Source organism: Vicugna pacos, unplaced genomic scaffold (genome assembly GCF_048564905.1).
Source record: "Vicugna pacos unplaced genomic scaffold, VicPac4 scaffold_138, whole genome shotgun sequence".
Taxonomy (NCBI): Eukaryota; Metazoa; Chordata; class Mammalia; order Artiodactyla; family Camelidae; genus Vicugna; species Vicugna pacos.
This window is the reverse complement of record NW_027328818.1, coordinates 1-16,349: the sequence shown is the minus strand read 5'-3', so window position 1 is coordinate 16,349 and position 16,349 is coordinate 1. Positions and strand designations below refer to the sequence as shown.

General features: G+C 41.3%; 1 long non-coding RNA gene across 1 annotated transcript in view; it reads left to right on the top strand.

Moving 5' to 3' along the window:
- LOC140695100 (uncharacterized) overlaps window positions 1-9,962 on the top strand; it is a 35,249-nt gene extending 25,287 nt beyond the window's left edge. Inside the window, exons 5-10 of the long non-coding RNA XR_012070789.1 lie at window positions 864-976; window positions 2,874-3,085; window positions 4,008-4,067; window positions 4,166-4,323; window positions 4,602-4,722; window positions 9,822-9,962. This is a non-coding gene — a long non-coding RNA (uncharacterized lncRNA). The remainder of the gene's footprint in view (window positions 1-863; window positions 977-2,873; window positions 3,086-4,007; window positions 4,068-4,165; window positions 4,324-4,601; window positions 4,723-9,821) is intronic.
- The last annotated feature ends 6,387 nt before the right edge of the window (window positions 9,963-16,349 follow it).

Below are 16,349 nucleotides of genomic sequence, written 5' to 3'. Positions count from 1 at the left end.
AAAATATCTTTTCAGATTCTTTTTTCATTTTTTAATTGAGTTGCCTTTTTATTGTTGAGCTGTGGAATTTTTTTTTTTTGATACACAAATTCCTTATCAGATAAATGATTTGAAAAAATTTTCTCCTGAGTGTTGTTTTTTCACTTTCTGGATGGTGTTTTTTGAAGCAAAGTTTTAAAGTTTAATGAACTCCAATTTATCTCTGTTTTCATTTTTCCTTGTGCTTTTGGGGTAATATTTAATATCTGATGTATTTTATTAAAACTTGTATATATAAAATAACTTAATTCTTAGGACCGTTCTAGGAGATGGGTGCGGTTGTTGTCCCCAGTCTATGCATCGGAGACTGAGATGCAGAGAATTTGACTGACATATTAGTGTCAAAGCTACCCAGTGCTGTGGGAATTCAGACCCTCATGTTTTTCCCTAGCATCTGAGCTCAACACCACCATGCTCCAATCTTTCCAGGAAACGTTAATGAAACAATCTTTACTTTTTTGATTTCTTGTTAGATTTTTTTCTTATTGGGGACCTCAAATTCTCATTTTCTTTTCGGATATCAGTGTCGATTTATTTTAGGTCTCATGTAGGGAGAAGCATTGCTATCAGTTAACTTCTTTATTACTCACTCTCCAGTGATGATTGTTGCTAGTTGATCTAATCAAGTCATGCTTAACTCTTTCCTGCTCATGACACTAACAGCAGAGTCATGACTTATAGAATGCTCAAAGAAGAAAGTACTTGATTGATTTTATTTTGCCAACCAATCAAACCAATCAAATAAAACCCTGGTGTTGACACAGACTATAAGCCCTCCAAAATAGGGTCACTGTCTTCATTGTGTTTCATTTGTTGGGTCACAGTGTCTGGATAGTGCCTTGCTGTCCAGCAGTTTTGTGAGGATACGGTGCTCGTGAATCATTGTAAGGACAGAATTTTGACAACAGACTGTGTTGTTCATTTCACGACGGAAAAGGTAATATAGAATTACTGTTCAGATCTGTTTTAAAATTAAGCTTTGAATTTTGAGAATAGTTCAAGAAGCCATACAAAGCTCTTTTTCACTAATTTTAGATCTATCTTAGACACATTATGTTTACATAGCAGAGTAACTTATCAAGTAGATTTGACAAAGGAGTGTTATATTGATTATTTGTTTTAGTTGAAGTATTCTACCAGGGATAAAGTCATAAGTGCCCATAAATGAACAAATATATTTGTATTTAAATGCAACATGGGAGCAGACTACATATGTTTCTATATAATATATATGACTGTGTGTTTTAATCTTTCTGTCAGTGTTTTAAAAGTTTTTCAGCAATTTTGTAACTTTAGAATTCTTCTAAAAAATTCACCCCCAATTCTAGTGCAGTTTGTACTGTGTATCCTGTCTTATGCATGGGATTCCACTGTCCCCTCAGTGAGGAATTTCCTCTCCTATTGTGTTAGGAGCAGAGTTAAAGGAACTGTGATTTCTAGGCCTTTGCTCTCCATGTGTTTGCAGTTGGCTCTCAGTCACGATTTTCCCTTTCCAGAGTTTTCATTGTTAAATTAGAATTTCTGAAAATAACTATTAATATGTTGCATTGGTCTCCCTAGAAACTTGACGTCTTTGTGCTTTTCAGTTTTCAATTTATGAAAAATGCAAATGCACTCTTGTTTTTAAGTTGTCCTTTTTCAATAGATATTTATCTCTTAATTGATAGAATAATTTTTCCCAATGAATGAATTGGTGTGCATGTTTTAAAGGATAACTTACTTTTTATTTTTCTTATTGTAACAGTAATATTCATTGTAGAGAATTTAGTAAATAAGGATTAACACAGTAATAACTTCACAATGGCCTCTAATCTCACCTGGAGATACAGTTGTAAGGTTTGAAATTGAGAATTATAAGTCCTCTCAAATTTTTCTTTTTCAAGTACGTATAGGTTACTGAGATCCTCGAATTCCCATATGAATTGTAGCAGCAGATAGTCAGTTTCTGCAGAGGAGCCCGCTGGGATTGTGATCGAGACCACGTTGAATATACGGATCGCTCTGGGGAGCACTGCCATTCCAAGAGCACTTTCTTTTGATAGGGGAATGTGTGTGGAGTGTCTGTCCTGGTATTTAGGTCTTCTTTAACTTTTTTTTTTCAACAATGCTTTGAGTTTACAGAGTATTATTTTACTTTAATTATCTTTGCCTTTATATTGAGGACAAGTGTGCAAGGTACCGGGATCAGAAGTGTATTTGAGCCCCGCAACTTGCTGCCACCATGGACGCTGCGCTCTTGCTTCACCCGCTGTACAATCTTGCACAGAATACGACCTCAGTAACTCTCTCTTGAATGAATGATTATATGATTGTTGGATGATGCTTGAGAGTCCTTGTGATGATTTTTTTCCCCAGCCTTTCCCCAGTTCTTAACTATGCCCTTTCTCTTCCTAAACTCCAGCCTGGGTTTCAGCCTGCCTGTGGCATTGATTTTCCTTGTCTGTGGACTCTTCCTTTCACTGGTTCCCGATAATGTTACATGTGGGCTGTGGAAACTTGCTAGATGTCAAGAAAGAGCTAATCCATTGTAGGCCAGTATTTTTAGAGTTTGTTATTGTTTTATTGATTGAAATTAAATGAGGCTGCCCCCTGAGCCCTCCCATGAGCACTTTTGACCTTCCTACAGCTGATACTGCTCTAGTTGCTGCATGTGCCCTTTCCCCAGCCTTGATTTTGTAATTGAATAAGTCACCATCACTGGAGCCCTCTCTTTAAAAGATAAAGAGAACATTTGCTCCTTTTCCCTGTTTGGGGACTTCAATGAGATGAGATCCCAGATAAAGAATGGAGCCCCACCTCTTTCTGACCCCCGCTGTTTCCGTTCCTTTCTTCAGGGGAAAAGAGTACAATTCAACAGTATAAAGATTGATTGTGAGCTAATGAGATAGACAAGACAACCGATCATTTATTAAATAACCTTTCATGATAGAAACAAATGTATTATACACACAAACAGCACACAAAGCACTGTAGTACCATGGTTACAATCGTGGGTCCGAGTTCGTGTCCTGCTCTGGAGAGACCAGTCCTGTGAGATGGAGAACTGGTAAGTCGGCTTAGCCTCTCCAGAACTGGTTTTCTGTCCTGCAGAGACGGGGCTCGCTAGGCGTCCCCCCCGTAGAGGTGCTGTGGGGTGTAAATGATGCGCATGGGCAGCCTGAGCACAGCTGCTCATTCCTCGTAAGTGCAGGGTAGCATAGCTTTTGCGGTGATGGCTTTATGACCGCCCCATGTAGACTGTCAGTGCTCTGAAGGGATGCCTTGTGGTTTGGAGATGGGATTCTCACTTCTGTAAATACCCAAGTATAGTGTTATTGGGTCCTGCTGATTTCAGTCTATTCTTTAGAAAGTACATATTGTAGATATATTTTTCAAGCATGCGTGCTTTTTTTCTTTTACTATTTAAAGTTCTACCCTCTCATCTCTTGGTGTTACTTTTCATGGAATCCAGGAAACAGTCCTAAGCAACCTGCCTCTTCACACTTTTCCGTGGTGGTTTCCTTCCCTGATTAGAAGAGGGTTTTGCATAGGAAATTTTATTTGTTCCCCTTTTCTTGGAGTCTCTCTCTCTGTCTGCCCATCACTCACCTCTCAATCTGTCCATTTCTCAACCCACTGCTTCTTCTGACATGTTCCAAAACGCATTTCAGGTAGCTTACAGAAGAACAGATACCAAATAAACAGGTGAGAAAATGGGGCCCAGTTCAGACAGTGAGGCTAGGAGGCGAGCCTGTGTGAGGGTTGCAGGCGTGAGACACATGCCTCTGCCATGTGACTTATAAGATCGACAGCAGCAGTGTGTTTCAAGCTCCCAGCAGACACAGGGAAGCAGGATTTGAGGGAGATGCTTACTGGCTGTGAAATAAATAAGTGACTTAGGAGAAGCCCAGCCTTTCCAGCTACTAAGGCTTAGGAGAATATTTTGAGTGTCTTCCAAAATCAGAGTAGGGCATCTTTTCTTTTTTCAGAGTTCTATGTATAGTTGGTTACATTCTATACCTGGAAATTTCTCCAAAACTGCTTCCCACGTGAGTCCCATGGCTCGGGGATTGGGTGGTTCTGCTCATTGATGGGGGTTGGCCAGAAACAGAAAATGAGAGCCTCAAAGGGGCCTGGGATTTGTCAGTTATGTTTTGTCAGTGCTGTAGGGTTCAAGAAATGCTTTCACCGTTTCTCTCCATCTGAGGCGGCAGCGTAATCTCTTACCAGCATCAGGAGCTCAGGGCCACGGGATGGTGGGGGCTGACTGCACTGCCGTCAAGACAGCTGAGCTAGTCACTGCAGGTGTGGTTCTTTTACATACTGCAGTTCATGCTCTTTACTAGAATGTTTCAACAGGGAGTTAATTAACTGAGTTAATTAACATTTAATAAATATGATCTTTGTTGAAAAGACAGTTATAGGCAGAATATAAGCTGTGAAGTCTTTAAAAACGGTTTCATTACTGAAATTTCATTTGGGGAGATACACGGTTTATCTTATATATGGCTCTCTTTTAAAGTAACAAAGAAACAAGACAGAAAAGGCAGAGGATGATTTCTGTTCTTCCTCTCGGCTTGCAGGTGCCTTCACCTCCAGTGGCATCCATCCAGACACCAGCACTGACACTGGCCGTGCTCAGAACTGCCTCAGCCCTGAAGACACTGCTGACAAATAGAAGGGGGCCACGCCCTGTTACAGCAGGTGCTCTCACTTTGTGGGTCCTTATGTAACTGCGTGGTGTTAATCAGGATCGCCCGTCCTACATTGTGTGATGCTGCTGCTTTGTCTCCTAGTTACTTGTTTCTCTAAGTATTCTTGTATTATTCTCCAATGCATAGTACTACACACCTAAAAATGCTTTTTTTCAGATGAAAAAGAATGTGCATTTAAAATAATAACTCTGAAAAAGGGGGCAAAAAAGGCTATCCTTGTCCCGCTATTCAAAGATAATAATTAACACGTTAACGTATATTTTCATCAGTGTGGATCACCTCTGTCATAAAAAACCAGAGAGCACTCTGTGACTGTTTACTGTGTGGACACCTCCATTTTCCATTCGGCTTTTTATATGTTTTTCTACAATATTCTATCTCCTCTGGCATGATTTTTGATGACCAGTATAGCATTCTGTCTTGTGGAGGCATTGTCCATTTTACTTCGGACTTAAATAAACTTTTAAATTCCAAGTATACTTAACTGAAATACTGAAAAGAGAACTGTGGTGGTAGAGGAAGGCCCTACCTCCCTTCCCCTTATTTCCGAAGAGGAAAAACTGTTGAAAATTTGATATATATGTTTCATGACCTTTATGCCTATGACATACATATATACACACATATGAGAATTCCATGTATACGTGTGTGTATATATGCTTTATTTAAAAATGAGACCATACTATATGTTTTTCTGCAGCTCGCTTTAATCACTCAGGTGTATATCATAGACGTCCTCCCACTCCAGACTCACACGGTCCTTTCAGATAGAGTGGAGGGGTCTCCTGATTTGCGGGTGTGGTCTCTTTCCCACGCACACCTTTGGTGAGAGAATGCTGTGGACAAGGCCCTGGACCACGGCGAAACGCTGGCTCCCTCATTGCTCGCAGCTCGTCGTGATTTACCGCATCATTGTCTTGATGGTGGACAGTTAAATTTTCTCCATTTTCCACTGTCAGAAAGGATATTTGACTGGCATCCTTCTTGTACAGACATTCCTGTGATCTTTTATGAGTATTCCCTTAGTTAAGGCTTCTGGAAATTTAGTCCCTGGATGTGACATTTACATTCATCACAGACTCCATTCAAGTAACTCTAGAAATTCCTTCCATAGGGGAATGAAAAGATGCACAATTACTTATGTAACCAATTCTCTATTGCTGGATATGATTTCACTTCAGTTTTTCTTCCCACCATTGTAAACAGTGCTGTGTAAATGACCTGATGGGTACATCTTTTTGGACCTAATTTGTTTTTTCCTAAAGGAAACGATTCCTAGAAGTGGTGTTGAGTCATTGTGTATGTACGTTTTTCAGAGTTTACATATCCATTGACATGTCGTCCTCTGAAAATGTCGCTCATGGTTTCTTCTCCCACAGATGGACACTAGATAGAATATCTTTTAAAAATATTTGCCAATATGATGAGCAAAAGTGCTTTTTCATTGTTTTAGTTTGCATTTGATGACCAGTGAGGTATTGAGCATTTTTCACTCATTAGCCATTTGACTTTTTTAAAATGAATGATTCCTTTTATCCTTTGCACACATTTAAGTGGGGGAGCTTCTTGTTGGTTTGTGACAGCTCTTTGTATGTTATGAACATTAACTTCTTGTCTTCAACAACATGTATCACAGAGCTTTTTCTTGTCATTTCTTTCCTTTCATTTTGTTTAGGAGGATTTTTATTTTGGTAGTGTCTCAAAATATTCTTATGATAATAAATGTATTCCTTATGTGTTTTATCTTTGAAATTATTCTTAAAAATAATTTCTTATACTGGAATAAATCTCCTCTGTAGGTTTTTTTTAATCTCTAAGATGGAGATGATAATAGTACTTGTTAATGTAAGGGTAAGTTGAGTTAATAAGAGCAAAGTGTTGTATTTGCTGTTATTAGTACTTTTTTATATTTACATCACTGTCTGTAAATTATCTTGTGGTCCTTATGAGAGGAATAGTATTTATTCTTTCTAGGTGATTGTCTGATTGTCTCAGGACAATTACTGAAGTCATACTTTTCTCTTTGATTTGAAATCCCACCTTTACAAAATACTTGTGTACACTAGAGTCTCTTTTTGAGCTCATGGTTCCCTTCTGTCAATCTGCCTTTCTTACTCCAGCACCATAACTTACATATTGTAAAAATTTATTTAATAATTGGCAGTCTGAATTTTTTTCATTCTTTTCTTCCATCCCAAATTTTCTTGTCTAGTATTATGATTTTATTATTCCTGAAGAATTCCAAAATATTTTGTTCAAGTTAAAAAAAATCAGATTGGAGTTGTCATGGGAGTTTTCAGTAAGTTTTGAATTATTCTGATGAGAACTTACATCTTTACAAAACTGCTTTCCTCCATGCAATTTGTTGATGTCTCTACATTCTCACCTCTTACTTTACCCCTCAGTACAGCCCTGAAGTTTCTCCATTTAGAACATGGGCATTATTTTTTAACTTATTCCAGATTATTGTTTATGTTTTTGTCAATTTTGTAAGTGAAAATTTTTTGCTATTATATTTTTAAACGCTTAAAACTGAAATTTAGAAAGGAAGATTCGGTTTGTAAATACTCACTTTGTAATTTGTCATTTAAAATTGTAAGTATTAAGTAGTTGTTCCAGAATCCTTTCTTTTTTGTTTTTAAAAATTTGTGTCGAAGATTCTCAAAATGTTCATAGCTAAGTAGTATAGGTGGGGAGACAGATGGAGAGAGGTAGTGTGGCTCATGTACAAACTGTGAGCAGTTTCATGGCTGCCTTTAGGCTGGAGAAACCACAGAAGAGCCCAGGTTAGACAAGGAATGGCTTTGTATGCACTTGAAAGCCAGCTTTCCTGCCTGTATGGTGAAGCCTGGTGGGCGTGGCAGGTAGATGATCAAGGTCTGATCAAGGTCATTTGCTGCACAGAGTGCTGTGTCTGTGAGAAATGGTGACCATTGCCATGGCAAATGCTTGGTGCCAGGAACAATGCAGGGGAGCTGGGGAGCCTGTGTTAAGGATTTTCCAGTCCTGGGAGTGGGAAGATCAGACTCTGCATTCAGATCTGAGTTTGAATTAATCCTCTTTAGTTTACTGGACCTCTGACTTTTGTGAAGTTATGCATCCTGTTTGAACTCCTGCTTTGTTGTCTCTCAAAAGAGAAGAATTACAGCCTGCTGCTAGAGTGTTTGATCAGGGTAAATGATTTGTGTCTATAAGATGCCACGTACAGTCACAAGCTCAGTGAGCAATGAGCTGTCCCCTCTTCTCCTGCAAATCAGTGCTCGATAAGTCATCAGCAGAAAGCGAGTCCCTAATTTGTATGTGGTGCAAGGAAGAACAAAACTAACGTCTTTCCTTTCCCTGGCAGTATTCTTAGTTCTTTGCTTCATGTACCTCTTTCCTCCTTCACTCTCCCCTTTCACCTCCTCCACCAAGAGCCTGAGACTCTCTCAGAACACTAGATTCAAATTATTTAAATGGTGGCTCATTCCCATGAAATGACAGTGACTTAAAAAAACTGTACACATCCCAGAATTCATTGTATTTGATTTACACACACACACACGTGCACACACACACACACACACACATCAGGCTACCTCCCATTTGCTGAGGGAGAAGGGCCACTTTTTCTGAGTTTTCATTTACTCAGCGTGAGAGCAGTCTCTTAAGCAGAATTTCACCTGGCTTCGTGCATGGTTTTTTAAATTGGATTTCTGCTTTTTGTCCATAAAAATATTCTCCTATTAGAAGACAGGAAGTGGAGACATAGATATTCTGCTGAGATATTGGTGTTATCATATTTGAGTTTTAATGGACATAAGGCGGCATAGAGTCATACATTATTATGGATGAGAATCCATGATGATGTAACTTAGACAAGAATCTGGGTCTCCTGCCATCGTGTCCACGCGGGTGAAGAGGCAACTGGGTGGGGGATGGCAGGGAACCTTCTTGCTTGAGTTCCAGGTTCTTGTTAGTTTTCATTGCTCAGCTGCCTTTAGTTTATGTCCATGAGGCCTCTCATGGGAAGGTCACTATGTCCTGAGAGACTGAGTTACTAATCAGCAGAAAGCTCTGGACCCACTCATATTTTCCAGAGTTTTTCTGCTGACCTGCTGACACTTTATATAAATGAGACCTAACAAACTACTGGATATAAAATCCTTATTGTTATCATTTGCCCTCGAGTTCCATAGGAATGGGGTGCTGTCTCAGGCTGTCTAAGGCTAGATCTGAACAAAGATAGGGTGATAGGCTCTGCTGCTGGACCCTCCCCAGTCGAATGGGATTTCCACCTTAGTTTTTAGAATCAGGCAGATGAGTTCAAATCTTGTCTTTACCAGTTATTAGCTTTGTGACCTTGGGGAAATAACTACTTTTTTGGTTCCAATTTTCTTTATCTGTAAATAAGTTCAGTATTTATTTTAGGGTTTTTGTTTTAGAATTGAATGTGCTAATTCCCTAATTTATTCCTAAAATACTGATCACATGGTTCTATGCTGGTGCCTTAGTAGTTGATTGCTAAGGGACTCAACAGTGAGAATGGGGGTGGAGCCCCCTGGATCATACAGCTTATATTCCAGGATATGCTTGTAAAAGACAAGATAGCAGTGGATTTTTAGTAAATGTCCATTCCTTTCCTAATCCCCATTGATTGTGTATATATCTTTATACTAATATATGAACAATTTTTTGCAGTTTAAATCTCTTTGTAGTATTTAAAGAATGTAGCTATAACAAAAATACGTGAAATAAAATGACTTGACTTTTATTTTCCTTTCAATAAGCAAAACAAAATAAAATAGAAAAGAAAAGAAAAAGTATTGAAGGAGTAGAAATAATTTTATTTCCGTGGAATCAACTCCCTATGTTAGGTTTTTCCATTGTGTTGTTCAACATCATATAAAATTGACAGGTTGTGACTTCAGTGTTGATAGCTAGGTGAGTATAGTTTCTTTTTGTGGTTGTCTTTGATGAATTATTTGCACTAGATCATAAATGATGTGCATGTTACATATTGGAAATGAGGAAACATTGGAGACATACTACCTCCAATGCAGTCATTTTGTTACTGAGTCCAAACTCGTTCTGCTCGCCACATGACAGGCCAATAAACCGGGAGATGAGGTGTTGGAGCAAGGAATAGTGACTTCACTTGCAATGCTGGCAGACCCAGAAGACGGCAGACTGATGTCCTGGAGAACTATCTTCCCCAAGTAAGAATTCAGTCTCCTTTTATACTAAAAAGGGGGGGGTTGTGGTTGGTTGTTGCATACTTCTTGCTTTATGAATTGTTTGTCCTTTGAATCCGCTGTTCTTGCAGCTGTCCATGTGGATCAAATCATGGTACCCCTGTAAAACCTCCAAAAAAACAAAGGCTATTCTCTATTATGCAACTTGCCATCTCTACAGAAGTGCAGATGAGCTAACATTTTTAAAGATCAGGGCCAGGAGAATAGGCTTTCCTGCAGATTTCAGGCTAAAGGCAACTTTCTTTTTCAAATGGTGCAGAGCTACCAAGTCTGAGCCTAGGAAACAGGGCACAGGTTTAAACTCAAAGGAACAGATTTAACATAGGGTAAAAACTGTACATTTTATTACAATTCCGTTTCCAGCTTCATAGATAATATTAGTAAGAAATACGAGCAATTTTGTATTTTTGCTTCTTAATAACCGATAAGTGTACCAACTATATTTTGTGAGCAGGGATGCTGTGCAGGCATTGGGGTGACAGCAAACTCTTGTAGGGGGTGGCCGACCCTGCAACATCTCTGATGCCCCGTGAGTGTTGGTGAGGGTCCCCGTAGCCAGGGGCTCTCTTCAGGAACCAGCATATGGGCATTGACCTCTGGAGACCTCTTTTTCGGCTGCAGGAATTTTTTTCAGATATTGAGATTGAAAAATCACTCCAGCTGGGAATAATTAGGGAAAAAAACAAAAGGAAAAGGGTTTGGAGTAGAGTAGAAGAGTAGGACTTAAGATCACGGAGCCTGAGTGCTTGGCAGCGGGGCCTCGGGAGAGAGGGGAGCAGAGGTGGGGAGGGGCCTGGCTCCAGAACCAGCTCCTGTAATTGCCCCCGCACGCAAGCCACATAGCTTTAAATTGGCCTGGGCCACCTCTCTGGGCTGGATATCACCCTGGGCAGAACCGTGGTATCTGTAAAGTAAAATGACTTCACAACTATTGCACAGAGCTGCAGGTGTAAGAGAGCCTAAGCCTGTCTCAGAGTGCAGGGGACAAGCGGAAAGGAATGGCAAAATTTCCACTGACAATTGAAATTTTGTTAAATAGCCTGCTACAGTTGTTTGCATCACTTGAATGAATGCAGGCATATTTCTGTGGGCATTTATAGGTTCACTGAACCCCACCAGCCCCTCTTGCCCCCATCGGAGATGGGCTTTCTCAAGCACAGTGCCCCTCCTGCTTGGGTGGAAAACGCTGCTGGTCCTTGCCTGGGGCCGGGCTGCTGCAGGGCACTGAATCCCCGAGGCACGGCCTGTGAGACACGACAGGAACATCTCTGCTCTTGACTGGGTGCCTCCGTTTCCCCTGCAGTGTAAAAAAGCCGGTGACTGAGTTAGAAGCATGCTTCCAAGCTGTCCATGTCCTTGGCATCCAGAAGCGGAGCCTGGAAGCTTTCGAATTTATCCAGAATGCGGTTTACATTCACCTTCAGCAGGTGAGTGTATGTCCTTACACAAGTGGAGGAATTACTGCAGTTTTCCTGGAACTTTCTCACTACAAGTCCATTTGATTTTTCTGTGCTAGGATTCAGTATGGCCTGCTAAAAACTCTGGAGTGAGATCTTGAAACCCTGATGAAGAGCATTATTTATTTCATTTCTCTATATGATACTCTTTTACTTTTAAAATTCAGAATTTTTGGTTGTTTCAAAAATTTTTGGGGGGGTGGAGAATCATGTTTGCTCTTACCATCTTTGCAACCTGTTGCTTTGTGCCTCTCACCTGTCTTCTGTCACTTGTGAGGCGGTTCCATTTGTGACCCTGTCCGGGTTGTTCATGTTATAAATCATAAAGCCTGTAAAAGTACAGTCCCTTTTCCTCCGAAGACATTCCACAAATACTCCTTTAACCTGGGTGTGGTTTTAAGAAGACAGAATCTTTAGAACATGTCCTTGCAGGTTGCTAGTGCAAAATCCCAAAATCAATAGTCTAGCTCAACATCTAAAATCTTTCTAATTTACCTTGGAATTGTATGGATAAGTGAAGCAGTTTGCTAAGAACTCAGACCAGGTTTAGAATACAGGCTGGTGTAGCTCAGCAGGTCCTCCCAAGCTGATGCTCTGCCAGAGGGCGGGGCCGAGGGGAGAGGGCGGGTCCTGCCCTCCCTGAGGTGACAATTTCATGGCAAAGACTTTCACCTGGTGAAGAACTTGGAGTTTCTTCTAAGAAGAGTGGGTCTTAAAAGAGTCCAAAAAGCGCGGGAGTGGCACAGTCCCATTTGTCTCAAGTAGGGGAGAGCGGCTGTGGGGCCACTTAGGAGACTCGTGAGTCCAGGTGGGCAGTGTTGGTGGCTTCCACTTGAGCGGTGGGACGGTCAGTGTTTAAAAGCGAACATATTGAAGGCATGTTTAGATGGTAAAAAGGAAAGGATGAAGGCTGGCTGTGAATGCAGGATGGAGTAAGGCCCAGGTTTCTGGGTGGATTAATGAGGTAAATGATGGTCCTTCTGTGCTCTGAGGAGGGAAAGCTGCAGAGGGAGTTCTGCGGAAATCTGATGAGTTCAGCTGTGGGTACAGTGAAAGGTTGTTAGATGTGTGGTCTGGGAGCTCAGGTGAGAGCCAGTAGTGAGTAGGGGGAGGTGAGAGGGACTTTCAAATAATTTTGTATTGTGAACATACAAATAAGTATGAGTAATGACACATTTAACACCTCTATATTCTGGATTTAAAGCCCAGTAACATTTTGCTATACTGACTGCAGAGGTTCTTAATATTTTTTAATAGAAATAAGTAGAAACAAAATAGTGGAGTTAGTGAGCATCTTAGAGTAGATGTGTGTCCTTGTATGTATTTTTATACCTCATCTGTTTATAACCATAATCTACAAAAAGTTATCTTGCTTAGCATAAGAGTTAAACACAGGGATGTGACACACATTGTTGGGGGTTGAAGCTGATCTTCTCGGGCAAATTATGGACCCTCTCTTTGCCTTAGTTGCATCGTCTGTGACTGCCCCAGGGCCCCTCATCACAGCTGATTTCCTAGAGTAGATGTTGGGAGGGAGGCTGCTGAAGGGAGTAAGAGGTGGCAACTGCTAGGGATATTGAAGAGAGACAAAAACAGATTAAAGCCGATAAACTGAGTACAAATACCCTCTAAATAGAAGGAATCCCGCAGAGTTTTGAGCCGCTTATCATAAGGGAAAGAAAATCACGTGGATCCAAAGCTCTTGAGCATATGAGTATTGTGGGTGGGAGGGTGTCATTATAAAAGTGTTGAGAAAAGGCCTCTTTGTTTTCCTTGACATTACCAGTAAGGATGGGGAGCAGAAGCGAAACCCTCTGCTTCACAGTTGAAGGTGCTTTTTGTGCGAAACTGACCAAAGTTTGGAAACCAGTCATCAGCGATGCTGGCAAATGAAGAGGCTTCTGGATTGGGTGGGGCACTTGCTGTGACTTCCAGGTGACCTGCTGGCTGGGGGCTGTGTGGCGGGCAGTAGTTTTGCAGGGTAGCCCGGGCATAATCCCTGGCTCTGATGCTGCTGGTCTGATTAACAGACCTGGGCGCACACTGTCCTAATGGGGCAGCTCGGGATGTGGCCCTGCCGTGCTGAGAGCGAGAAGAGGGCTCCCCTGAGGAGGTGTCCCTGCGGAGAGTGGAAACGTACTCCTGCAGGGGAGGAAGAGCCTCTGAGCAGCGGGCCGGATGCACAGGCAAGACCAGCATGAGCACTGATGTTTCCGGGAGCCGGAAGTCATACAGTGGCCCAAACGGCCTTGTTCCTGAGAGACTGGAGGAAATAGATGCTGAAAAGGCAGGCTAGGGTCAGACCCTGTGGTGGGTTATGAGTGACAGGAGAGGATTGTTCAGGCAGGCATGAGACAACCCTGTGGGCATCCCAGCTGGGGCGTCACGCCGAAGGGAAGAGCAGAGTTATAGACTTTGCCACTTATTAGCTGTGTGACTTTGAGCAATATCAGCCCACCTCTCTCTATATATATCTTCATCTGTAAAGTGACACAGTGACAAGGTCGTGTCATCAGAAGTATTAGCTTAGCTCTGATCCTCTTTGTCGACTCCTGTCAGTGCTTCCCTGCAAGGTTCTGCAACGGCTGCTTTTACCCTGAGACGGGAGGGCATAGAGGGACACTGTAATACCCGAGGGCAGGAAGGGGTTGCTTTAAAAGCAGACATGTAACAGCCTGCAGCTGCAGACCTGCAGGCAGTTTGGTTGACGGTCCTTGAGAGGACTTTGGAGGCCTTAGCGTCGTCTTAAGTCTTGTTTCCCCTTGGGGACCGGATTTGCCTTTGGGGATTGATGTTGAAGATTTGAGCTTCTGCAAAGCTGTTTTCAGAGATGTGTATATACGTAAAATATCATATAAAATAAAATGATTCATTTAACGTGTGCGAATTTGTAGCTGTTAGGAACAGCTCTGTTGGCCTGGTCTCCACGGAGGACACCAAGGGTCAGCAGAGCGTGCAGGAGGGCAGGCAGCCTGCAGTGCTTCTGCGGGGTGTTCTCCCCAGCAGGGCGCTCTGCTGAGTTGAGTCTTCTACGAGTTTTGTTGCCAGAGGAGCAGACAGCAAATTAATGAGTTCTAGAGGGATTGTATAATGACAGGAAGAAATAGGAACCCGGAGATTTTCCGGACTAAAACACGCTTTGGTTCCTGATTCAGTGTGTTCCATTACAGAATTGATGAGTTGTGTCTATTCTGGAACGTCATTGAAATAAACGTTCAGCCTATATGTTAAGGGCTTTGTTTTATTTGGCTGGAGGACTCGAGCCGGGATGACAGCCTCTCAGATCACTCTGAGGGACTGCTCCCAAGAGGTAGGGGAGGAGCTAGGATATATAGAAGCTTACAACAAAGACCAGGTAATTGGAACAATAAAATATTGCTTGTTATCTAAAGAAAACCAGATATCTCAAGTTCAAGTATTTACTGCTTTTCTATGTATGGTGAGAAGCAAACATTTGAGTCATTGAATTCATTCCTTTGGCAAGCCCCTGGCTATCTAGGGCAAGTATCCTGTCCTTTCTTACTCTGAGTCTGCTCAGAGGGCACCACTGTGAGTGGCTGAGAGGCCGGGCTGTAGGCATGTACTCGCTGGGGGTTGGCAGCAGCCGCTGATGACTCGGATTCAGCATTCTTTGTTTACTGTCATGGTTGCAGTATTTTCATGCACATTGTAGTATTTTCATTCACAGTGCTCCCACTTGGTCCTAAATTTGACCAATATTTTGAGAGAAATTTCATGACCAATTTTGTCCCACGGTGCTAGGATGGCTCATTCCTAGTTCAGGTGAAGAATCTTCTAAGTTGCCATTCAAGGTGTAAGTTTTTTTTTGTCAAGCCCTGTTGATACTAAAAGTTCTCTGGATCACCTGTCTTACTAGTCTATTATGATACAGAAAGTGTTTACCCATCTTTGCTCATTCCCATAACTAGAATCACACTATTATATTTATTTTATTCAGGGTTATAAATTTTATCTGTTTCTTCAAGATGTTTAGCCATCATCAATCTTGTGGGCCTAGTTACACATTGGGAAATGTAACAGACAACAATTTTATAAAATAGACATGATATAAGTAATACAGCTAGTAACGTTAATAAAGTCACGAGTAAGAATTTAATAGTCGAGAAGTTGTATTTTTGGGTTAAAATTTTGCTTGTGTTTCTGAGTTTGATCCTATGAGAAAGTTCATATTTATGGTCAGGGTCAGAGCAGGTATTAATTGGCCAGTTGAAATCTCCCACCTTGTAAGATCAACAGTGGCCTAAACAGAACTATAAATTCTTTTTAGAATAACGTTTCTGAGGGCTATCTAATTAGAGCCTTGGAGTAGGGAAACCCACCAAGGTAACACAGAAGTACTAGACATAGGTAATTTATCATAAACTTAACAAGTGGGGTAGATCATAATCAAAGGTTGGAGAAATTATCAAAGTAATTGGTATACAGTCCTGGTCCGGTGTCTTGGGTCAGCTGTCTAGCTCAGATGTCGTCTTCTTCTCATCCTGGTCTGGTAGCTTTTTCTCCATTTGGGCATTGTTTTAAGGTGAGCAGCACTCAATAGGCCAGTGCACTGCAGGGGATGTTTCAGATAGGAAATGAATCCGAGACTCCGTTTCCTTCAGCTTTGGTGTGTATGGTCTGGTAAAGAGTACCTGAAAAAGGGTCCTTCCATTCAGGTTGGAGACAGTTCTTTAAGTCATGCCTGTTGCAGTATGTATAATCCTCTGGCTGCTGGTCATGGGGCATTGGAACTTTACCCAAGGATAGATTTCTGAGCTTCAGAAACAAACCTAGAGTATCCTTTTCATAATTCAATTAAACCGTACAGTAATGTGACATAACAGCAAGGAATGATCTGGGAAGTGTCTTAGTAAATATGGACCTCAATTAACAAAACTAGAATTTAATATCCACTAAAATATAAT